This window comes from Papio anubis, chromosome 11, assembly GCF_008728515.1.
Source record: "Papio anubis isolate 15944 chromosome 11, Panubis1.0, whole genome shotgun sequence".
NCBI classification, from domain to species: domain Eukaryota; kingdom Metazoa; phylum Chordata; class Mammalia; order Primates; family Cercopithecidae; genus Papio; species Papio anubis.
This window is the reverse complement of record NC_044986.1, coordinates 67621615-67646784: the sequence shown is the minus strand read 5'-3', so window position 1 is coordinate 67646784 and position 25170 is coordinate 67621615. Positions and strand designations below refer to the sequence as shown.

General features: G+C 46.9%; 1 long non-coding RNA gene across 3 annotated transcripts; it reads left to right on the top strand.

The window, feature by feature from the left end:
- On the top strand, positions 1–24191 carry LOC103887548. Of its 3 annotated transcripts, none has more exons than XR_651688.4 (4): positions 1–2857; positions 19719–20422; positions 21082–21296; positions 23437–24191. It is a non-coding gene; the product is annotated as an uncharacterized LOC103887548 (long non-coding RNA). The 3 variants fall into 3 exon arrangements; XR_002524328.2 differs by having other exon boundaries at positions 21475–24191; XR_002524327.2 differs by having other exon boundaries at positions 21082–24191.
- Positions 24192–25170: the final 979 nt, after the last annotated feature.

Below are 25170 nucleotides of genomic sequence, written 5' to 3'. Positions count from 1 at the left end.
TATGTTCTTTCAATACCTAGTTTATTGAGGTTTTTAACATGAAGGGATGTCAAATTTTACAAAAGCATCATCTATTGAGATAATATGGTTTGTTTCTAGTTCTGCTTATGTAACATTTATTGATTTGTATATTGAACCAACCTTGCATCCCAGGGACAAAGCCTATTCATCACAATAGATAAGCTTTTTAATGTGTTGCCTGGGTAACCCCAGAGTTTCCTTGTTCTTACCCCTTGGCTCCTTGCTAGGCTTGTTGCTGGTCATAGAATCTTTTCTCCTGGATTCTTCTATCCCTTTGTTCCTGTTCCCCCTCTCTAATGGGCCTGCTCATTGTCCTTAGATATATAGTAGCTGGTTTAGTGGCCACATCCCATGGTACTAGGTCAGGTTACAGGCTGGTGACTGGCCCAAGTATGGGCCAAGTGCCATCAGTCAAGGTATTCACCTCGTTGGGTCTGTTTCTGGACATGTCTCCACTGGCACTGATGTCTACACTATAGATAAACTGAAGCTTTGGTATCTGGAGTCTGGCAGTAAGATGAGTTTTCTTGTTTTGCCTGTGTAGGCTGGTGGTGCTGCTCATAGACTAACTTGGAAAGCTTTCCTGGCATGTGACACAGTAATGGTCTTCCTCTTAACATCTCTCCTGTCTGGACCTTGGTCTGTCCTAACAACCCTTAACCGCATCTGCTTGAGGGCAATGTACCTCACTATTTCCTCTAACCAGAGCCTTTGGGCAGGAACCTCTTCTGCCTTCTGACCTCTGCTTTACTTTTAGGTAGCCATAATTATCCCTGGGATCTGTTCAGTTCCCCTTTGCTGGGGTTTATCACTATTCATGACTAGAAGGGTGACCTGGGAAGCTAGCTGGCTATAGGCCTCCATCATGCTGAATAAGGCTGGGATTTGGCTCTGAGCATATCTGGCAGAGGCTGGCCATGTGGGAAACCCAGTTCAGTAAGCCTTAAGACAAACATGAGTCTGCAGTCTATGCTTAGGGTATCCATTCCTGGATACCTATAGTCCTCAGGCTCTAAGTCATGTTGGGCTCTTACATAGTTTATGGTTAGATCTAATGCCATGCTGGGCTTGCTTGCAAAGTTTCCTAGGACCTGATAGGGCTATTTTTTCTTTTTAACCTTTCTCTTAAGAAGTAGTATTCTACCCAGGGGCTGCAGACAGATTCTGGCTGATCTGTCTTACTGATCACACCCTGGATCCTCGACTTGATCCTGTCTGAAGCGTCATCTTCAGAACCCTTTCCTGATCGATGGCCTTTTACCCCTTCTGCTTGGGATGGCCATTTCCATCAACTAGGCAACAGAATTACTGTGGCAACTGAAATGATAACAGTCAAAGCAGTTTGTAGCCCCCTTTCTGTGTCCAGGATCTACTGTCTGTTCTCCATTGAGGTCTTCTGATCTGACAGCTCTTATCTTTGGGCATGAAGTTTTGATAGTGAAGTGTCTTATTATACATATAAGGATATCTGGGTCTTATGAGTGTCAGTACTGGGCATGATGCCTGGCTCTCTTGCCACATCCACCTGTATGGCTGGGCTTTTGGCTGAGAATGGTCTTTGGGCTACTCTAGAGGCTTAAGAGCCCAGAATGAAGGTCTCTGATAGCCTCTGGTCCCATACTACAGCTTGGCAATCCCTCTCCTCCCTCTCTTCTACCTACTTTCTTTTCTAATGATTGTACATGGTCAGATGGACAGCCTTGGAAGCCTCTGGGGGGCCACCCCTGCATTGGAGGACTGGAGAACTGTCAGGACTTGGCAGTTAGGGGCCCTGAAGCCAGCTGCTATCATGTAAGTCCCAGGCAGAAAAGTCTGATTGAGAAACTGGGGGTGGCGTATAAGAAGTCAACCTAGTACATTTTCCAGTCTGTCCTTGGATCCAAGCTCTATATGTAGAGCCCAGTTCTGGGTCTTTCCAAGACCAGACAGGACCATCTTCTCCATGCTGAGGATGTTACTTTTCCCACTGCCAGTAGCTATAGCAGGATGTCCTAGACATTCCTGCTACTCATGCACTGGGCACTGGGCCCATGTTCTGCCCTACATGTAGAAATCATTTCCTGGTCTAGAGACCTGTCCCCTTTCTCTCCTTCCTGGGACCTCATCCCTGGGATTTCTGGTGAAGAGCAATGGCACCTGCAGCCACTGGCATCAGGACAAGGCTTGTGCTCTGATTCTTGCTTGGTTGAACACAGGACCTCTTTCAGGGAAGTTTCTCCTGGGTCCTGAGAAGACTGTTTCGTTGACCTTTGATTTCAGGGAGTTCATTTTCTTAGAATCTAGGCTGCATATAAGTTACTTACGGAACAGGTTCTTGGTGTCTATCAGAAATGACTCAGTCAGGTTCATGTCCAGCTTCTCTGTTATTTGATGCCCAGGAGTCTGGCCAGTGTCCTGCTAAGCGGGATAGGTATAAACAGAATTGCCTTTGCCATAGTTCTCCGGCTGAGGATGACAGGGGCTCTCTTCCTGTTGGGTCATTCTCTTCTGCATGCAAATTTGCTAGGGCTGTCATAAAGTAGCATAAACTAAGTGCCTCAAACAGAAGTCTGTCTTGGTTCAGGAAGTTAGTCTGATATCAAGGTGTCAGTGGGGCTGCTTCCTCCCAAGACTGTGAAGGCATGTTCTGCAGCTCTTACCTAGCTTCGGGTGGCTTGCTGGCATCTGAGCTTCCTTAGCTTGAAGCATCCCTCCATCTGTCCTTACCTTCACATGGCATCCTCCATGTATGTCTGCCCAAATCTCTAAGGAGGATATCCTTCATATTGGACTAGAGCCTACTGTAATGACCTCCTTTAACTTCTTTACCTCTGTAAAGACCTCATCTTCAAACAAGGTAATATTCTAAGGTATGGTGGGTTTAAGGCCTCAATCTGTTGAGGGGGACCTGATTCAACCCACAACACTATAATAGCCTTCAGCTTAAAGCCCAAGGGTCTAAGTCTAACTGTAACCTAGAGTTGAACACATAGGTACAGCAGTAAATGTTAGGCATCTTGTTTAGGGACTACCATATTAAGGCAGTGGGCTCAGGTAAGTTGACCATCCAGTCTCAGTCCAACTCTTGTCCATGGTGGTTATTCTGTAACTCATTTGGCTTGACTTTCCTAGGTCGGGTGGCACATAACCCTAGAAAGTAGTATGGGGCATGTCCAAGGGCGTCCCCCACAGAGCTAGGATCTGCTTGGCTACAGAGTTCCTGTAGCCTGAGCAGGGCTCAGGTTTTCACAGAAGGTGGCTCAGACATCCCAGACTGTGCTGTCTGGATGCAGCCTGAGTTAAAAGATACTAAGAAACCACTAAGCCATGGAGGCTGGTTCATGCCAGGCTTCTCAGAGGGGTTAAAAACTTCAAGGGGCTTGATAGAACTGAACTGCTTCCCTATCATTCTCACCTCTCGACTGAGGCAGGACTGCAGGATGTACAAAGATGAGGGGTGGCATTGGGATTCTGGTGGATTGGGGTCGCTTCAACTTAAAAATTCAGGGATCTTCCTCTAAGCCTCTCCTTCCCATGGGACCAGAGCTGGAATTAGTCCTTGGGAGGGGATTTAAAGAAAAAATAATAGATATCTGTCTCAAGCCAGATATCTGTTATACAAAGACCTCAGATAGGATCTGGTGCTCTGCCAGAAACCAGACCCTCACCCCTACCTGAGGGCATCTTAGCAACTAGATAATTAAGCAAGGGTAGTTCTAGATGCTTTCTAAGATCTTGGGCTAGCTCTATCAGTTGGCCTCATTGGGGTAGCTCTTAGACTAAATAGCATGGAGAAGGAATGAACTTAACCCAGCTGAAGTTGTGTTTTTTGGGAGTTTCTTTCCCATCACCCAGATAAGTCGGGCTTGTTTCAGAAGACCAGTTTTTGAGAGCTTCTATTTAAACATAGACCCTGCTGGTGAGAACATATGGAATCCAATGGATCACACGGTGGTGTGAGGCAGGGCATGTGGCTTGTGGTGGCTGGTTGTATATACACCTCCAGAAAGCGTCATGTGACCCTGACATCTTTTCTGTTGGATCATTGCTTTTCCTCCCCTTTTGTCAAAAAGGCTTCTTGAGAATCTGCCTTTGTGTGGCATGGTGGCACTGCCTCTCTTCTAGAAGACGTAAATCTTAAATGGCATTTCTCCCTTCCAGTTGCTCTCCTGATCCTGGGGCCCATCCCACCAGACTTTCCCCACCCTTGTCTGCTGTCCTCCTGAGTAGCATGTACTCATTTCAATTTCTGTGTTTAAGTGGCCCCAGGTATGCTGAAGGTTTTTAGAATCTTCTTAGCTTTGGTCTGGCCTTTAGCTGCCTTCCCTAAGCTGTTTATCCTCATCCTGACCATGCAATCTACGTCTAGGATCCAGTATCTTATAAAATCCTCTCTACTTGTTCTAAAGCTATTATCTACTCACTGTCTGAAAGAAACTACTTGCTGTTCATCTTTCTTACTATGATCAGGGCCTTCTCCCAGAACGATTAGTTTCTCGGTCAGACTCATGACCATTGAAGACTATTGAGGCACTCCTTTGTGTGGCCTCAGAAGGACTAAAGTGATGAGAACCTAAGGAATGGGTGAGCTTAGGAGTATCTTCTCACCATCTCTTACCCCCCAAATCTGAGGTCTATGGAAATAAGACCAGCTATGAAGTTGAGATGCTGCTGGTCTAATAAGTCAGTGATAGCATAGCAGGTAGGACATGGTCTAGAAAGAATAAACGGCTCTGCCTTTGAAACCTTAACTGTTTCAGCTGGGTAGAAGCGGTTCCTGGTACTCTGCCAGGCCCCTAAGGCAGCTTGCCAGTAGGTGAAATGCAAGTCATTTGGCTCTACTTGTATTGACTCTGACAATATCCTTGGGACTCTCATAGGCTTGAGATCCCAGGATCTCTGGTATACCCAACTTTTAGGTGTTAGTCTTCTAGTATCCTTGGGAAAGCAGACATAAGAGAATTCCTGGATGTGTGGGACCCTATAAGAAAGATGTCATGTTTAGTTGTATTGCATCAACAGGAAAAGGCTAAGTTTGAGGCCAGGGATCTTTGGGAGACATGTTAATTTCCTGGGTCTAGATGTACACCAGACAGTCCTAAGTCCGTAAGATATCAGTTTGATCTATGTCCTCTACAGATGACAGCCGTTATCTGGCTTTGCCACAAACTAGGGATCTATCCAGGCCTGACTGCTTCTAGACACTTTGTCTTCTGCCTCTGTTCCCTGGGGTATATGCCCAAGGCTAACACATAATGTTGAAAGCCAGAGGTCTCCATTGAACATTTGCCTGTGGCCCAGCACATGTTGGGAGGAAGACAACCAGACTTCCCATAAGATACCTTGCTTCTCATCTCCCAGCACAGACTTCTTCCTCCATCTACTCGTACTATCCCCAATCTAACATCTTCCCAAAATTTGCCATGGTCCTGACAATTGGGAGAATTACTTCTCACCTATTACTGTCACCTTCATATGCCAAACAAAAATACAAACTGAACTTATCTCTTTGGATTATGTGATTACATGGCCTTGTTTCAGATAAAACATGTGCTCAGAGGGTACACGTGCCCTGGATCCCAAACTGGGATTACACTTGTTGAACAGCTCTGAATGGCTATCAGCCATGAGATGTTTCCTGAATTGTCAGTTGACATTTTACCCAATATCTTGATCTGATTTCTTTTTTTGTATGACAAGATAGACAGTATCACCCATATAACCTCATCCTAGTCCAGTTGCATGAAGTCCTTTTTCAGGATCTGAGATTGTCTGACTAGAAGGCAATCTAGAAGCTGGCCATAGGCCTACCTCAAGCTGGAAAATGCCTGAGCTTCGGCAGACTGAGGATGATGCCCTGTCTAGTAGCCCTATGTAGCAGAGCCTAGAGATGGCATGGGGCTGGGAGACTGGGGCTGGGATCCCTTCTAGGGGCCTTTACTGTTACAGTTGTCCTCCATGAATGAGAGAGTCAGGCTGACCCCTTCCTAGGGTTGAATGCCGAATGCAGGCAGGGTTCCTCCCCAGAAGACTCAAGACCCAAAGGACTGTCTTCTAGGAAACTCGGCTGTTAGTTACCACTCCACCTGACAGCCATAGTGGGAAGAAGCTAAGCATCCTTGTCACTCAGGCTTCAAGTTGTGCTACCTAGAAAGCTTGTCTGCAGGGATTCCTGCCTGGTCTGAAACCTCTTGTCTCCCTCCTACCTGGACCCCCATTCCCGGGACTTTTGACATCAGGACCGTGCATGGCTTATGCAGCTTATCTCTGATCTGAGCACAGGATCAGACCCTTTCTCAATGATATCTACTGTTCTCCATGATCTTGGAATGTGGGACCCTACTTTCTCCCTCTTAAAGTACCTACCTCTCTGTGTATGTTGTCTCATAATACGTATAGGATGGGCCTTTTGGCTTAGGGTCTGTCAGGGCAAACTGCTAGTTAAGGTGCTTAGTTTCTCTGCTGTATACCTAAGTATGTGGCCAATATTTAGGCTAGCAGAAATGGATGCGATCACATCTTTGACTTTCGTTGACCTCTCCCAGACTCCTTGTGACTGGAACTTTTCTTATGTTCAGGGATATTTCCTTCTTGCTCTTTCTAGCCTGAGAACATGAGACTTAAATTCATGGCATAGGCATGTCCCTGGGCCACTACTCGCTGAAGTTGAGCTCCCAGGTACAACAGGCATATTAGGCTGTAACTTGTCAAACTAGGTAAGTGACCAGAGATCAGGGCATGGCTAGGTAAGTGACCAGAGATCAGGGCATGGCTGCGGGATCTCTTCTAGGCATCTCTGGTTTTTAGAGAGCTGACTTGTTTGGCCTCTAGTCCTATAGGCAAGTGGCAAGGACCATTTCCTGGTCCTGATTACCTCCTTCTCTGGCAGAGCCTGGGTTCGCCAGGCTGCAGGGCCCCTGGCCATGACCCAAACATCTCCTGGGAAAGGAAGGTGGGGGCATTTCAGGCTGTGCTGGCAAGGGGTCTAAACTTGAAGATGCTAAAGTCCAAACTCAGCCACCGTGGCTGGCTTCCTGGGACTTCCCAGGAAGGCCTATGTTGACCACAGAGGTCCACCAGGGACAGGTTTCACTCTTATTCCCATCCTAGCTTATTTCCACCTAGCTACTAGGTGACCAGCAGCCCTGGGATTCTGGGGGTAGGTGTCAGGGTAAACCTTTAGGAAAAATCCGGGGCTTCTGGCTCAGCCCTTCCTCATGGCACCATTACAGAAAGGTTCATAGAGGAAGGGCTGGCACTAGTCAGTAGGGGGAGCTTGTGCCAACCAAAGGAGTCCAGGTATCACAGGTGCCAGCTCTGTAGGAAAACCATGGAGAAGACCAGGACTTGCATGGCAAGGCCAGGAATGGGACCTGGGATTATCCTTTGATAGGGATATAACTTACAGATATATATGACCTTTCCTGAGTCAGTGGAGGAAGAACTTAATTCTACAGTCCTTTCCCAAGTTTGGCTATCAGGTCTACTGGTTAGCCTGGCCCAGTTAGGATATCATGTGAGTTTTTCTTGTCACACCTGAAGGGCGACTTCCAGAACTGGCATCTAGGGATGACAAAGTGGGTGAAGCAGACCTGTCCTTTGATATCCTTAAAGTCCAGTCTTAAGTTTTACTATTGACTCTTTCCTATCCTTAAGGTGGCCAGTTGTATGGCCAACCCCAGAGAAGTCCTGAGGTCTACAGTGTCACTTTCCTTTTGGGCCACAGGTGCTTTGCTATAAATTTCACTTGAGCCACTGGGTCTCCTTATTGGCACTTGTCCTGTTTCCAGGGAAGCACTGGTGGGACGCTTCTAGTCTTCTGGTGTCCAAGAGTGCCTTCCCCATTCTATAGGCCTGTCCTACCTGCATTCCCTGCTGCCTTATGAAATGGGTCTGTTGAGGCCATTGTGTTTTCTCAGATTCTATCTCTAGTCTAGAGATGTTCTGCCTTGGTGCTGCTTCATATAATCTCCATGTTTCAACTGTGCAGTCTTGCCACTATCTCCTTTAGGCCAGCTGCAGCCTCCTGTTAGGTGAATGTGACTGACCTTGGTCCTGCCTGGACCCCATGCTGTAACCTGGCAGGGGCTTCCCGACCATGTTGAGCTATAGTCTTTTTGCTCCCTGGCTCAGTCCCTTAGGCCTGTGATTCCCTAACCTGAGTCTACTCTCCCAGAACCCTGTCTACAGAGTCCACCACTGTTCCCTGGGTCAACTTTCCTACTGCATCTGCATGTGAAATTTTTTTCCGCAAGAAACCACTTGTTTTCCAATTGTATGAAGCTTTCCTTATGACTGTTTATATCACTTAAGGGTAATCTTCCAGTGATGTTGACTACTATACCAAGAATATAACATGACATTTTTTATATTAGAAACATCTTTGTCATAAATATATTCCCCCTTTTTGAGACAGTCTTGCTCTGTCACCCATGCTGGAGGGCAGTGGCACAATCACGGCTCACTGCAGCCTTGACCTCCTAGTGATCCTCCTGTTTCATCCTCCTGAGCAGCTGGGACTACAGGTGCTAACTTTTTGTAATTTTTGCAGAGGTGGGGTTTTGCCATGTTACCCAGGCTGGCCTAACTCCCAGACTGGAGTGATCCATCCGTCTCAGCCTCCCATGACTGCTGGGATTATAGACATGAGCCATTGCGCCCGGCCAAATTGTTTTATAACTTCAAGAACGTATTGGTTACAAGCTCTTTAACAGGCTTATACTACTACAATGAAAGAACAGAATGCAACCACTTCCATGTGGAACATACTCCAGACCTAGCCCTAAACTTAGTTCATATAAACAATGATGGTGTGGTGGTAGATACCTGCATGTATGCTAACCGTGTTAATCTTAGTTTCCAGGTGATATATTGACAGATTGTATTAGTGTTGGTTTCCATGAAGGGATAAACATGCTTATAAATATTTTCCTATCTCTTATCTACTTTATTGAGTAGAAGATTGGCCTGGGAGCTGCCCATGGGCCTCCCTCATGACTGAAAATTCCTGGGTTCAGTTGAATACCAAAACTTTTCTCCAGACTTAAAACCTCACAGAATTTTTCTCAGCTTTGTGACAGTTTTATATCACAAATCATTGTGCGGTTTGACTCCTAATATATTCAAAGTTGTACAATCACTGCAACTCTAGAGCATTTATTATCCCCAAATAAACTCCATGCCTGCTAATAGTCACTCTCCGTTGTTCCCCCCAACTTCTCTTCCCTGCAGCCATGAGTCTACTGCTCTGACAGAACTTCTTTCACTGAGGCCTCATTCTCCTGGAGGGACTAAGCCTCACTTGGCAACTGTGGAGCTTGGGCATCCTTGCCGTTTAGGCTCTGGTTTTTGCTTTTCTCCAGGCTGTTTTTCTGCAGGGCTGTTACCTCTGATGTAAGGCCTGCTCTTAACTCCTCTGAGGCCTCCATTGCCAACAACTGAGGGGAACAGACATAGTAGCTGTGGCCACTGACATTGAGACTGGCTATGTTGTTCCAAGTGTGGGAACTGACCCTTCTCCAGGAAAATTCTTAACCTGATAAGGTTGGTCTCCTTTAGAACTTTGAATGTGAGATCTTTTTTTTTCCTTGGAGTCTAAGACCCTTATTTACATTCTTGCCTATATATAAAGAACGAACCTCTGGCATTTGTTAGAAAAAGTTGTTGCATACCATACCTGGATCTGCCATTTCTGGCTGGCAGGGAAAATACAAATAAACCTTTATCCCTCACTGCCATGATCATCTTCTTCTGCCCCTGCTTGACTGGATCTTGTCTGCTCTATAGCTTTCAGTCCCCTGTAATACAAGAATGTCCTTGGGCTCTTGCCTCCATGGAGTTGAGCTTACAAGTCTAGTGGGGACCACTGGAGTGTAGTGGCCTGCAGGTTAGTGATGACCTGCACTGTTATCTGGTTGACTTTGATCTCCATTCTCTAAGCTGCCACTTGGCTCTAGTTTCCTGGGCCCATAGAACGAGGGGCCCATAGAACTAGTATCTGTCTCTGGTAGAATTTGGGGCCTGCCAAGTAGAATCCAAGTAGTCCATGGCCTGGCCTTTTTTGTTTGTTTGTTTTTTCTCAATAGCAGGTGGTCAGGGTCTCAGGTTGTATGGGAAGCGAAGCATTTGTGCTTGAAGATGAATGCTGCCAACTAGTCATAATGCCTGGTCACTTGTTACGAAGGCATTGAAGAATTGCCTAGTAGGTGAGTCACATTTAGGTTGTTTCACCATAGACTTCGATATGGAAACTGCAAAGCACCGTTGGGGTTCAGGGCATAGTCCAGATCAGGCTAGATCTGGGAAGAAGGGACAAACCAAGGATTCTGCTTTGGTCCCCCCCCGCAGGAACATGTTATAAAAGCTGCTGGGAGGGAACTGGCATTGACCCTCAGTGGGGACATACTAATCAAGGAAACCAGGAGGCTCACCTTCAAGTGAACCCTAGAGAAGGGGTATTTGAGCTCCTGCAGCAGAGCCCAGGTTGTGACCAAGGACAGGACCTCTTGGGCCTTTATCTCTTAAGGATCTAATGTACAGATACATAGATGTCAGGTGGCCTGTCTGGGGCCACCTTAGTCCTGAATCATGGGATTCCTATTCTTGGATACCTAAGCTTGGGCATTAGGTCTGCTGGTCAGCCTGGTCAAGTTCTACTTGGACGATATGGCACATGGGAGTGAACACTTATCCCCTACATGCTGGTTCAGGTGTGATAATATATAATACATAGCTGTTCCTTAGATCTATATCTTGGCCTATCTGTCTTGGAAGGTACTACTCAATATCTGCATGGCAGTATAGGGATGTGGCCACAGTGGCTCCTAAAAGGCTTCTCTTTGGACTTGGTCCTGGAGGGACGACACACATCTTAGGTTCCTGTCCCTCTAGCTTCTCCTAAAACCTTCTCCAGTTTCTCGTCCCTATGCCCTTGGGTTAAGATGGCTCTGTCTGTTCCTATCACTTCTCATGCGGCCCCCTCTGAATTCCCACAGACACTAGAGTCTGCCACAATAATCGGTGGGAAAGAACAGCCTCTGGTTAAATTGACCCAAAGGTGGGCAGAAGACCAGGGGTTTAAGGGGGCATTCCTTCTGTGACCTATAATGCTAAAGAAAGCTAGAACTAGGTAAGAATGTGTTCATAGAAAAGCATGGGATGTAGTTGTAGGCAAGTACAGGAGTATGCTTGGTCAAGGTGTCCATGCTGAGAATAGCACTGCTTGGCTAGGGGAACTTGGACAGATGCCAAGGGCAAGCGGCCTGGGACTCTTAGAGACAAACAAGTCCATAGCATAGCCTTATTTCTGTTAGTATCTTCATGCTTCTGAAGCCTGAAAATCTCCCAAGAGGGTAGCTCTTAAATTTCTGGAACCTACAGTAGAGATGGTTGAATCAATAACGCTGGTTGGTTTATATTTTGGACAGTTTGGCTCTGTTGCCCAGGCTGGAGTGCAGTGGCACGATCTCTGCTCACTGCAACCTCCACCTCCCAGGTTCAAGTGATTCTTCTGCCTCAGCCTCCCGAGTAGCTGGGATTACATGCACATGCTACCACGCCCAGCTAACTTTTTGCACTTTTAGTACTAACGGGATTTCACCATGTTGGCCAGGCTGGTCTTGAACTCCTGACCTCAGGTGATCCGCCTGCCTCAGCCTCCCAAAGTACTGGGGTTACAGGCATGAGCCACTGTACCTGGCACAATGATGCTGTTAATTTGTGGTATGCTAACATCCTTGGACTACAGGTGAGTGCTTCTACTTATTCCATCTCCCTGCTGTCATTCCCACCAACCTCAGTCACCCACAATCAAATGTACAAGGTCTATTCCCTTGCACTGTCAGTGTCATGTGCATACATTAACTACACACCATCTCTGCCCTGCTCGGTGGCACCTGACACACACCTATGTACACATCTAGTCTCTACTGCATGTGGTACTCTGTGGCATGCTGCCACCACACCATTTCCTGCTGCTCTTCCAGGAACAGGCACCCAAATACCACCATCTCTGTCACTACAAACAACACTGAGAACAGTTGTATATAAGTACTCTTATTTACCTCTAGGACAAATTTTCTTACTCTCAGGCATAGAACGGGTTAACTTGACTAAGTGATACCAGACAGTTCTCCGGAATGGCTGCTGCAGTACATGTTCCCAAGACGATGCATGAGTATTCCTGTACCCCAGCTCCTCCATGTAACCCAGCTGTCTAGCACTTGGTAGCCTAATGGGTGTGAAGGGATCTTATTGTGTTGCTTGCATTTGACTTTGAACACTTTCTGACAACAGCAATTTGAGTATCCCTCACTTTTCTTCTGGGGTTCCCATCTGTCTCATTTCAAAGGAATTCTTAGAGAATTCCTTATTGGCTTCAGATATGACACCTTAATCTATCTGAGCTCTATTCACAGTATCTTCCATTGAACAGAAGCTTCATTTTGATGCTGCTCAAGTCTGATTTTAGGGTCTGTACTATTAGGGTCTGATGAAGCTGTGTCCTATCTTCAGGTCATATCATTTGTGTTCTCTATTCTCTTCATTTTGCAGAAATAACTCTGGCTAAGAAGCTTTCCTGAAAAGATTAGGAACACACAATGTGGTGATATCCAGTTATATTTTTCTTCTGGAGAAGCTGGCTTCCCTATACAAGTTTGTCTTTCACCATTGATTCATGGTAGCTCTTTCATCACTGTTAATGCCTGTGTACACTTGGGCCTTGCTGCTTTGGTCCATTTGTCCTTGTACAAATACCACAGTAGCTCTAGCATGACCCTAAACTGACAGGGCCGGTCCCCTTCATTCATACTGTGGTTGGTTTTGCTACTTATGGCTTGTCTTCCTCGTGTGAATTTTAGAGTAAGCTTGTGCTCTTAAATTAAGCAAGATCCAACCTCACCAAAAACAAAAAACTGAGTAAGGATTTTGGAATTATTTTAAGTTTATAAACTTCTCTAGGAGGAACTAAGTCTTAGTCTATATTCTAGGAACTGATTTTACCTGGATTGTCCTATTAGAACCTTTTCTAATTCCTGGGAACCGTATAGGTAAGAACACTCCCTTTTACTGATTTGCTAATTCTACTAGATCCTGAATGGCTGGACTACTTAGGTCTTTGGAAAGTGCCTTTTCCTTCTTCACATATTAATGTAGTAAGACACTTTGGGTAGATTTTTCTGAAGTCCTAAGATAAAAGCTACTTGATCATGGTATAATCCTAAATATAATGTTAGACTCAGCTCACTTCTAGCTTAGTTTTTTATATCCATGTGTATAAGCAAAATGGGCATAAGACACTACTTCTGGCTGGGAGTCGTGACTTCTGTAGTGGTGAAAGAATCATTCTGTCACAGAGCACTCTGCAAGCTCTACCTTCTGGAATGACTGGGGCACAACTGGGCCTGGAAAGAATTTCTTCCAACTCCTCACACAAGCCCAGGATGGACTTACCCATCGTGGTGGTCTTCCTGTCAGCAGAGCTGATATGTACAAGTCGGGCTGATTCCAGAGCACTTCCCCCCAGTGCCCCCAACACCCCTCCCACCTCAGGGGTTGTCTGGCAAATATCTTCTCCAGCATCATTTCCAGAGGAGTTTTTCAGGTTCATACAAATCAAGGGTCTGAACTTACAGGCCCATTTAAGAGCTTAGTGCCTATTATGTGTCTGGCTTTAGTCAAATAAGAACAGATTATGCTTTTCTAGATTCTTCTGTACTTACAACTTTTTTAGTAGTTTTATTACAGCAGTATATTACTAGACATGCAAAAACATGTTCCTATCACTAGAGATCACTACTATAATGGCTTAGTACTTTTCATATATAAAGATATCTGAATGACACCAAACTGCAGGTACTCTAACGCACTTACGTCTTTCACATCAATGAGTGCTCGTTCATATTCTAGACCTTCCCACTGACCTCCTAAGTACCATTTATGGTTCATCCAGTTCTCAATCCAGTAACATGCCTTATATCTGGCTATATCTAGTTGCAATCTAGTTCTTTTAGATCTTTGGAGCCAGGGAAATAGTCCTGCAGATGTCTTGCCTTCTAGATTGGTTTCAATGCTGCTTAGTGTTATTGTCTAGCTTGTCCCTGTCTTATATCCTAGAGCCTAGAATTAGCATATAAATTCTTGACGTAGTCTAGCTGAAAGTCTTGAATGTGAATCTGTTACAGATAATGTTAGTGTTCTGTGTTGCATTTATGTTAGATACTAATGACAGTATCTCTACTGGATTAGAGGACCAAGAGTCTGATCCCTCAGTTAAATCATCTCTACGCGATTAGGAAGAAATTTGAAGTGTTATTCCAGCATTGGACAAATATCCAGTGTCCAACCTCTGACAAACTATCTATACAAACTGATGATCCTTGCCTGAATCTGGGGTGCTATGCTTTTTAGAGACAGCTCTGGCCCCAGCTACCTCTGCAGAGGGTTTGAGATACCTGCAGAAAGAGGTACATCCTGGTTCTCCTGGGCATTTACCATATTTCCTGCTTCTCCTGAATGAACAGTAGCTATTTCACGTAGTGATCCAAGAGTAAGTGAATCTGCTCAGACTACATGTGAGCAGAGGCCTGGTGATAAGGACCTAGTTGACTCACAGTAGCCTCTCTTAATAGAGCTTCTCAGTGACTTTTATGCTTAAATTATCACTGAGATTCCCAAGGGTGCTCTCCTAGGGAAGACAGCTGCTTTGGAACAGATGGTTGCTTACAACTGACTGTGCTAGTAGACATCCTCTAAACATGGAGTCTCCATGCCCTGTACTACTTTGTATGTGGCAGGGAATGGTAGGCCTGTGCCTCAGGTGAATGACCGTAGGGGAATTGCAGATTTATGATCATGCCCTGACTTGGGTCAAGTCAACTTTTTGAGGGTTTCACAGAATTTCACTCAGATCCTCTGTGGCTCACATCAGGCTGGTGCTCTGATTACACCTGTGAAGCCTCTGCAGCTGGACCTCCTGACTGACTTCAGGTCCTGATGCTTTGGGAATGAGAACCTGTGTCACAGAAGCTGCTGAGAAGCGGATGCTCCTAGTAAATGACATAGGCTGCAAAGCTCTGAGCTTTGCCTTGACAGTGACTTATCCCTGTGTCAAAGGGAGGAACTTTCTCTTTGATCTCTGTACAAAGCGATTCCTGAATGTTTCTGGCCCCCAAATGCCTTCCTGTGCTGGTATCTCTAGTATTTAGTGATGGGTAAAGCCTACCATGTATGGGAGGCTACTGTTGGCATCCCTGCCTGGCCTTAGGGGGCTGTTCCCCAGGAGCTGTCTTTACCGATTCTTCAGTGTGGGGGTAGTCCTGTTTCTTACAAGTCCAGCAGGTAGTGGCTGGGCCAAGAGAATAAGGACCTTGCTGTCGGTGATCTTCATGACCATCTATATGCCTTCTGTATTTCCCAGTCCCCGTGCATCTGGTCACATGACTGATCTCCCCGCAACATGTGAGTAAAGGCAATGTTGCTTCTGGGTTGACTTGGCTTGAATTGGAGTGGCTCTGCCTTCCCCACGCTTCTGCCATGCAGAAGTGACCCTGCCTGGAGGCTCCACCTATTCTAGACAATGTAGCTGAAGATGAAACATTCCTAGGCCTACACTAGGAAGAGCCTTGTGCAGACCACCTTACCCCCTTGATGTGAACAAAAACCTTTGCCACACTGCCTGGATCTGAATCTGTTATGATGGCACTGCTTACTATTACCTGGACAGATGCTTGTCCTCATGGACTGGGAAGCTGTCTCTCTACTAACTTCATCACTGCCCATCTCCTTGCCTCAGCTGAGACGGAATCATTGCTGTTCCTGTGATCTGTGACTAGTTGCTCCCTGCAGCTATGACTTTGTGGCCCTTCTGTGCTTGGGGGTTGATTGCCCCAGTGAGACATGTCTCCTTTATCCGGTCCTTCGATCCATGCTAGTTAGAAACTAGCTTAGAAACTAAGCTCTGATGCTTAGTTTCTTTCTGGTCTTTGTTGATGTTGGGCCCCAGAGAACTACCTGTCATATTAACCTTGCTTCACCTCTGTTTCTGGAAAACACTACAGTCTTTTTTTCCTGGGTGCATTCTTGGCTCTTAGGCCACCTTCAGAAAGAGTTTAAACATCTTCATCTACTTTGGTACAAACTAAAGACAGAATACCACTGGTTTTTCCATAGATACCTTGAGCTAACAAATATTACTTTCCCATACTTCTAAAGATGATAAAATGTCATCTTTATCTGCTAAACACCAAAGTTAGACCTTGGATTAAAATTTTTAAGGGAAAACACTTGAGGGTTCTGCCACAACAATATTGATAGAAAAGCACACTGTTTAAAAACCGATACCTCCGTCTTCTTGATGTTCTGATGTTGCTTCTAGCCTTCATTTAGCATATGGGGACTTAGGCATGAATCTGGTTCTATGGCACACATGTAGACCTGGGGGGTTATTCAGCCGGTCATAGGAGCCCAAACATTGCTCTTGGCCATTTAAATTGGTGCCTTGGCCTTATCAGACGTAAAGACCTGTACCAATACCTCCTGACCTGCCACTGGCTCACTGCTGCTCAAGGTTCCTCCCTGGGGCCTACCCATAAGCTGACTTGGGGCCTCTTCCTGCTCCATGGAGAACTGGAACTCCACTGATGGAGAATGACCGAGGCTGGATAACCAGGTCAACCAGCCCCTGACTAGAAGGTGCCACAGAGCGTGTACTTTATGCCCCAGAGACCATCCTGTGGCCCAGGGCAGAACAGCCTTTAGAAAAGCAGGAGGCTGTGGTGGGATTCCCAGGATTACTGCCTGGAGCCTTGCTATCGGGAGCCCCCAGCTGCCTGGGTGTGGGGGTCAGGGGCTGGGGATGCCCTGGGCTTGGATCCTTGCCTTGCTCTTCCTACACCAGGTTTGGAGCCCTGCCCTGGCATCTTCTCTCACCTTTCCTTTGAGTCTCCATTCCTTAAACAGGGAGGGCAGGAAAGGACACAGGAGGCAGCACCTGGAGATCTCTCCTTATGCCCTGGCTCGCCGCCCTGCTCAGCATGTATGTGTATGGGGGCTTATCTTTGGGGATCATGGTCCTGGTCCCCCTGGCCTCTTTATTCTCCCAGCTGGGACTTCCTGACATCCCCTAACTCGGGGTTATCTCCACGGCCAGCAGCATGGAGGAAGGTGTTTGTGTGTCTTGACAGGTTGCTGCTTCACTTAGACTCTAACCTCTCCTGTTTGCTCATGTCAGTATTCATCAGGACTGATCTGGATGTTCCTTGTACTGTTTTTGGATGTCTAGGGACTAAACTGGCCTTGGACTACTAGGGTATGGGGCTGTTGTGGCTGTGGACGAGACACTTCAGCGTGTTCTCTGAAAACTCTGAACACAGATAGGGCAAATGTGGGTAAGACCCTGCATTTGTCATGGTCTCACTCCTGGTTACCTACATGCAAACTTTCTTCCTCTTTTTGACGTCTCTTACCATCCTGAACTTTGGGTTGGGACATAGCTGAGCACTCTCCCCTCCCTGATGGAGGCAGTTGTGTGACCGTAGCAGGGAAGGATTAATCCTTAGGGAAGCATCCCTAGGCAGTGGCTCACCAGCCTTCTTTCTGGCATCTGGCCTGTTCTGCCCCATATGTTGAGGTTCTTACCCTTGGAGTTAGTTGGGGTACAGTGGTGACCAGGGAAAACATGCTGAGTTGATGGGATACCAGGAGTCCCCATCACTCCCTGAGGGTGGCCCAATCAACCAGGTAGGATATATGGACATGCTTAACACTGCATGTATAGTGATGCTAGGCAAGCTGCCCATAAAGACGCCTATAACTCTGAGGCCACAAATCACCTATGTGTAGAGGTTCTTAGACTAAGTCAAGGCATAGCACTATCAGATGCAGAGAGAAACTAGGGGTGATATTGGAGAAGGAGCTTATTTCATTCTTTCCCAACTTATAAGATTCACCAGAAGATAGGTTTAACTGCTCAAGTCCTTCACCTTGAGTCTCTTTGGAGAGACTAAGATGTTCTGTGGCAACTCCAGAGGCTTGGAAGGCTTTGGAAGCTGAAGGTCCACTTGCTGGCACTTGTCCTGAGCTGGTCCAGACTTTGGGACTCCTCTTTGAGATCCAATGTCTGATTTCATGGGCATCAAGTCATGCCCATATAAAACATACCAATCTCGTGTCTAGACTATCATTCCTATCAAGAAATAAGGCTGAAATTCACTATGTCTGCAGGGACAAAGCAAGTTATAGCCTTGCTGGGAGCACTGGTTCTCCTGAGTGGCATAAATCTTTCCTGTGAGAGTCAGCTGGTGCTGGGACCTTAGCAGCTCAAGTTTTCCAGCTGGGCTATCCAGGGAGGACTGGGGCCAGATACAGAGGGGGCTGGGTGTTGGCCAGGAATCTGAGGGTGTCTTTTATCACATTGTATCAAGGGGAGAACAAACTGTTTTGCCTGTGTGGTATCCCTGGGCCTCTTCAGTCTCATACCTTCTCTTTTCTACCACCTCAAAGGGAAGTGGCCTTGGGGATATAAGAAAGAAAAGTGGCTGTAGGGATGGGGTTGCTTAACAGGGCTACGTCAAGGTGGAAGCTGCTTTGCCTACAGCGTTCTAGACTAATATCCCAGGAAGCAAGCATGAGAAGCCTAGAGGGTTCTAGGAAGATGTTAACTTCTGTGGCCTTCCTTACCCTAGCCCTAGGATGTGCTGAGATAGAAACAAATGACCCAGGCAGAGGGCCTCAGATGGGTGTGGGCGACAAGCAGGAGGCAGTGTGGTAAGACACTGGATCTCAAGGGATCTGACTCTGGATCCAGGCAGCATTTCTGGGGATGATGGAATCTGTTTAGACAGCAGAAATTGGGGAAAGGAAAGAAAAGGGGAAAGGGGCCAGTAAACACCCAATGGTTGGTGTAGAAGTTTGAAAGTCTCTATATGGACCTGAGGTCTAGCCTAACACAAAATAATGCAGAACTGTGGCATGGAACTAGCTTCAAAGGGCTTGAGCTCGGAGGGTTTTGTAGAGAAAACTATGGGACAATTGGGTTCATCTAGGTTCTCACATGGCCCTCCCAGCCCTGAGAACTGTTAGTGACAGACATACTTCAAGCATTATAACATCACAGTCTAGGAGATGGCAATAGGCTCCCAGGGCCAGACTGTCTATGGAGAGAAGTCTTGGGGTATCTCTCCTGGGTACTATGGCCTCCCTAACTCTCTACCTCCTCACGGAGAGATTTGTGCTACTGGGAAGCCATGACTATGCTCTCACTACATCCTAGTAGCATGGCTCTGGAGCTGGTCCTCTGTCCTGAGCAGAAGGTGGCTCTACATGAGGCTGTCCAAGACTATCACTTGTTCCTGGCCTGACCACATCTAAGACCAGGCAGAGCTCGAGTACATATATCCTACAAATACAGGGGTACCTTCTTTTCTCCAACTCAAGCCCCTTGAAAAGGATAAGAGGCCCTGTGGGGAGAATAGGTAGGAGGCTATAGGTTAGAGTCTGGAGAACCAACCCCCTGCAACAGCCAGGTCTGAGGGTAAAGGCTAGAATGGTAGGTAGGGGGGAAGTGCTGCTGTCTTAGGCTATCCCCAACTTGTGGGCATTCTTCAGAGCCATGCAAAGACCACTAGGTGGACTGAACTGGTCTGAAGCACTGGCAGCTATGAGATGTCACCCAATGCAGAACTTTCCAGATTCTTTGTAAAAGGTGTTGGTGTTTCAAGTCAACAGTATGTGGTCCTTCTTGAACTGGAACTTGTGTTGGACCAAGCTGGAGTTGAAGCCAGACACTGCTGGGCTTGGATGGGGGCTCCTGATCTGTGTGTAGACCTCAGCAGAGGATGACAGTGGCCAGTGGTGGCCCTGCAGCTGGGCATCCTCACCTCAACACTGAACAGAATACGTCAGCAGTAGATTCCCCAACAGTCATTGCTGTGGAGCAGCCAGGAGATCTTCCCAGCAGGCATGCAACTGACACAGGAGAAAACTAGCGATCTTTCTTATCTTTCTCTGGGAGTACCAGCCTTTCCCACAAGTGGCATCTGATTCTCCCCTTGGAGTCCAGGACACACAGGGAACCTAGAGATCCACATGACTGAGTAAGCAGAGCTCCATTCAACTCTGAACCTGTCTGTCCAGGCTGGCCCATGGGATGGCTGGGGCTGTCTGGCCCTGGGAGACATGCTGAGAAGGCCAAGCCACCTCTGCTCAAAGGACTTACAGCTCTTGTGTGGGGCTCATCCCTATACTACATGACTTAGTTACTATTCCTTCTGGGAATCTGCAGTTGCCTCACAGACTAAACCTCTTGCTAAAATAAGACTTCAGCCTCAAGGCCCCTGGTTCATACTCATCAGAAATGTCTTCTCACATCTGCCTTAAAGACTCCCACATTCTTGTTACAGTTCCTGGACATCTATTTATGCAGGTAAAACCTCCCCTATCCAGTGGCATTTGGGTTTCTGCTTGTACCTAGTTATGTGTGGACTACATTGAGTACTGTCGCCCATTCTATCAGGGGTCGTGAGGGCACTGAGCAGCCCCTTCAGGTTGACCAGGGCAGTAGCTGAGTCCTTATCTCTACAGAACCCAGGGCTGTACCAGGGGTGACTGTTCTGACCCCCATTTCACCTCTGTAGGTTACAGGACTCTGGGGGAAGAGTTGGCAGACTTGGGCCAAAACCAACATGAAGAACCAGAAGTAGCAAACATGTATGTCTGCTAGAGGCAGATCAGTGCCTAGACTACTTATGCTACCCACTCATTACCTGTGACTGGTTGAAGGGGTGGGGTGAGATGTGCCTACAGGGCCTGAGGCTGTGATGTAGCCCTGGGGGGCCAAAGCCTTCATGCCTTCGCTATGGCTGAAGGTCAAGCCTCTTCTCTTGGGAAAGATGAGACCAGGAGAGTAGAAGACAATGGATTATATGCTCCTGTTCCTGGACTAGCCTCAGGCCTGTGGCAAGAAGGGGTGCAGATGATCACAAAGAATAAAGGGATGAGGGGGGCTGACCATAGTAGTCTAGACTCCAGTGTACCATCCTAACAAAGTCATGAAAGTCTTTTTTTTTTTTTTTTTTTGCTCAGAAGCAGGCACTGCCCCATCACCCTGGTAGCAGTAGCCCTGCAGCACAGGCCTATGTGTGGAAGCTGGCCTTCTCATGGTGGTTATGGCTTGGCATAGGGACATTCCCTTGGTGGCTCTGAGTGAAGGCACTCCCAAGCATTTTCCTTGCAGACTGGATTATCTCTCTCTTAGCTGTGGTAGAAGAGACCTCAGGGCTTTCATCCTACGTGAACAGGTAAGGACCAAACCTGGAAAAGTCGGAGTTAGCTACATGAAACTAGCTTTGCTCGCTATCCCTGGCCACCTGGATCTGAGTCCCTCTGCCTGTGTTTGGGGTATACTTTACCCTCTTAGTGGGAAGCAGCACTCACTTGCTCTTATGGCAACAGAAATTCCAATAACCTTTCTCCCAGTCCCTTTTGCAGGTAGAGAATAGACACGTGACTCAGGCTCTATGGATCAGACGAATCCTTCCCAGACTTGGAATAGAAGCCAATGAGGCAAAGGTTCTAGGACTTGATACCTTCCCAACTGACAGTTGCAACAAGACCAGGCTTTGGGCAGCTCTGGCAGTGGCCACACCTACATCCTGCAAGTGGGACAGCATTTAGGGCTTGGTGGGGCCGGATGTATCCTCAACCAGGCAGGTCGGGTGTGGCCTCGGAACCTCAGGCCCCAGTACTCCTGGGAGTTCTGCAGGCCACCCCTAGTTTTCATCAAGTTCTTTCTGCTTAATCCAGCAAGACTTTTGTTGCTGGTGACTGAGAACCCTGGATGAGAATTTCCTAGCTGGGTTGGCTGTAGGAAACTGTGTCTTCAGGGAAATTACTGGTATGCTGGCCTGGTTAGGGCTGAAGTCAGTGACAATCAGGCTGGTACTAAGTTGAGGCTCTCACAGCCTGTGGCATGTGGAGACAAAACAAATTCTTACTGAGAATGAGATGTCCTTAAAGCTGTCCTGCCACCACCAGCTTAATCACCTTTGTCACACCTTTCATGTTTTAAAGGAGTAGCTTGCCACTCAAAGCCTCACCTTTAGTAGACAGGTGGCTGCTGGGCCTCGCTTCTCCTTAGAAGGCACCACAATACCCTGGGCTGCTTTGGTGTTTGAAGATGGCGTATGTCACACTCGAGCCTTATCAGTGGTGTTGTAACAGACTGGCAGCTTCGAGTGGTTCTCAGAGCAAGCAGAGACCTGGCCGGGACAGGATGGAGCTGCAAAGCCCTGCCACTTTGTTCCTGTGTCACAGCAGATTGCTGGCATCCCAGCCTCTAGAGAATGAGGCCACTGTATGGAACTTCCAGCAAGCCCCCAGGAGCAGGAGAATCTTGGTGAAGGCCTCTAGGGTTTGAGGGTAGAGCCAACCTGCCTTCCACCTGTAGCTGCTCTTGAAGTGGTGCTTGCTATTTGGTCTCTATAGAAAATGAATACTGCCTATGTGATCTGGGTATGAGTTGACACACCCAGCTATCACTGGGCTTGCCCAGTGGTCTTAATTGAAGTCTTTCATAGGAGGCATCAGCAGTTCCTAAAAACACGTAAGTAGCATGAACAGTTGGCTGATTTGTACGCCTAATTGTATCGCATTGTTACCCACCCCTACAATTCATGGAGAAAGCCTAGGGACTCATAAGTAGCTCTAGACAACACGCTGGTATCGGCTGGATAGACTTCTATGGCATTCTAGCCCCACTCAAGGTGACACTGAAGGACTATCGGGAAGGGATCTTCCTAAAGGGCAGAAATTCACACAGGTCACTGTCTCTTGCCTAGAAGGCTTCAGTCTAAAATGAAGATCTACATAGATCTATGATTTGAAGGCTAAAGATGTGACTGGTTGGTCATGGACTTGGAGCAAGATGACGTGAGTAGTGACAAGGTTTAGGACAGGAATGTACAGATAGGGGCCTTACAGATGGGGGCCTTAGAACAGATGCCAAGTGTGAGATCTCTTGTGAATGCTCGTGAAGACGTGACTCTGGACAAGGATCTTGCTTAATGAGTGGGGCACCTGACTGTAAAATGGTCAGCTTCCTTCCCTAATCACCCTCATCCTTGCTTGAAGGAGTCATGGATGAGGAAGGAGTTAAGGCCCTGCATGGCATCTGCAACTTGCCTTTCTCCCGAGGGCTGAACTCTCAGCTGCTAAGACCAACTTGAAACAACTGACCCTGGGCCCCTCAGTAAGGCATCTTAATACTGGGAGATCCAGTCACCTACCAGTCCCCATTGGACTTCTACCATGGAGTGGGAGGGTACAGGCCATTTGCCATGAGCAGATATTCCTTGGATTTATACCTGTCCCTGCCTGACAGGCTTGCTTGAAAAATACTATCTGTGAATTTGACATTCAGCTTCATTGTTCCTCATACAGCATTGCAACTGGCAAAGGAACTCCTGTCTCAGCACAAGTGGATCAATAGGCAGAAGCCCATGGCTATTGTGCACCTCAACTCCCAGGAGCAGCTGACTCTATATGAATGATGGGAAGTCTTCCGAAACCTCCATTATGGTGCTACCTGGGATCTACTGCTTTGGGAGGCTGGAGTACTGTCAGTAGAAGGGATGGCATGTGTTCTGAACCAATGACTGCGATAGTGTCTTCCTCATAGCCAGACTGCTTGGACCCAGATACTCAACAGTAGAAACAAGGTACCTCTCAATGTAACAGCTAACATCCTACTCCTAACTTGGCTTGCTCTCCTGGGTTTGTGGGTTCTGCTAGTTTTGGAAGCCTTAGTAACTTAGGGAGGAACGCTTCTACCAAGGGAACGCAACTTTATCACTAAAGTAGAAGTGGGGACAGCCTCTGGTCACTTGCACCTGCCGCTTTGAATAGGCAAAAGATGGTTACAGAGCTGGCTGGGGAGTTTGTGTCAAAGATCACCCTCTCCATAGTAGAGGCTGGGGAAGTAGTCCAGGGAATCCCAGGCCAACCTCCTGCCACTCAGGGGTGGGTAAATAGATGACAACATAACCCTGGCCATAATACCAAGGGTAAACTTACATCAGTAGAAAGACTTCGGATCATTCCAACACCTAAATCAGCTGAAGCTGTAGATTAAGGGAAAGGGAACAAATAACCATACCCTTGTAACTGCTCTAATAAAATCTGTCATTTGTATTTTCCTTATGGTAACCAGTATATCTCCTTTATGAAAGGTAAGGTGGAGGCAGCTTGCATATTCTAGTTCATAGGTCACAATGTCATGATAGGATTGGGATAGCTCTAAAAACAGAATGCCTGTCACCTTGTATTCATCTTTCTTACACTACTGTAAAGATACCTGAGAATAGGTAATTTATAAAGAAAAGAGGTTTTAATTGGCTCATGGTTCTGCATCAGCTTGGCTTCTTCGGAGACCTCAGGACACTTTCAATCATGACAGACAAAGGAAATGAGGCACCACAGATGGCAGGAGCCAAGAGGTCAGTGGTTGGGGGTGGGTGAGGAGTCTCAGAACTCACTATCATGAAAACAGTACCAAGAAAAATGATGCTAAACCATTCATGAGAAGTCGCCTCCCACCACATTCCACCTCCAACATGGATTACAATTCAACAGACTTGGGTGGTGACACAGACCTAAACCATATCACATGTGATACTGGATTAGAGCAGAATGTAGCAGACCTGGGTGTTCTGCCAGGGAGTAGGAATCTGGAAACGGATGGGCAGATATGAGTAATTATATCACCACCTTGAAGAATAGGAAGAGTAGATACTGCTGTTAGTAAGAGGGGGTGGACTGTAATGAAGAGCTAGTGGTTTTTTTTTTTGCTGTCGAGTGGGTTTTTTTTTTTTTTCTGTAGACTTGTATGTCCTCTCTAGCTCCTCATATGGTCAATGAGCCTTGGTAGGAGTCATCTACCATAGAGTATCTCAACTTCCTCAGCTAGTTCTATAGCACATGCTTGCAGGGTGGCGGCAGTGAGTCCCAAGCAGTTCTGGGCTGTGGTATCTTTTCTGGGGGGTATTTCTGGCTGAGCCTTGTTCTCTGGCCCTGATTCTGTGGGCTATGTATTCCTTAGTAAACTCCTTTTCTGCTTAAATCACATGAAGTCTGTTTCTGATATGGCCACTGGGTAAAAACATTTAAGATGCTCTA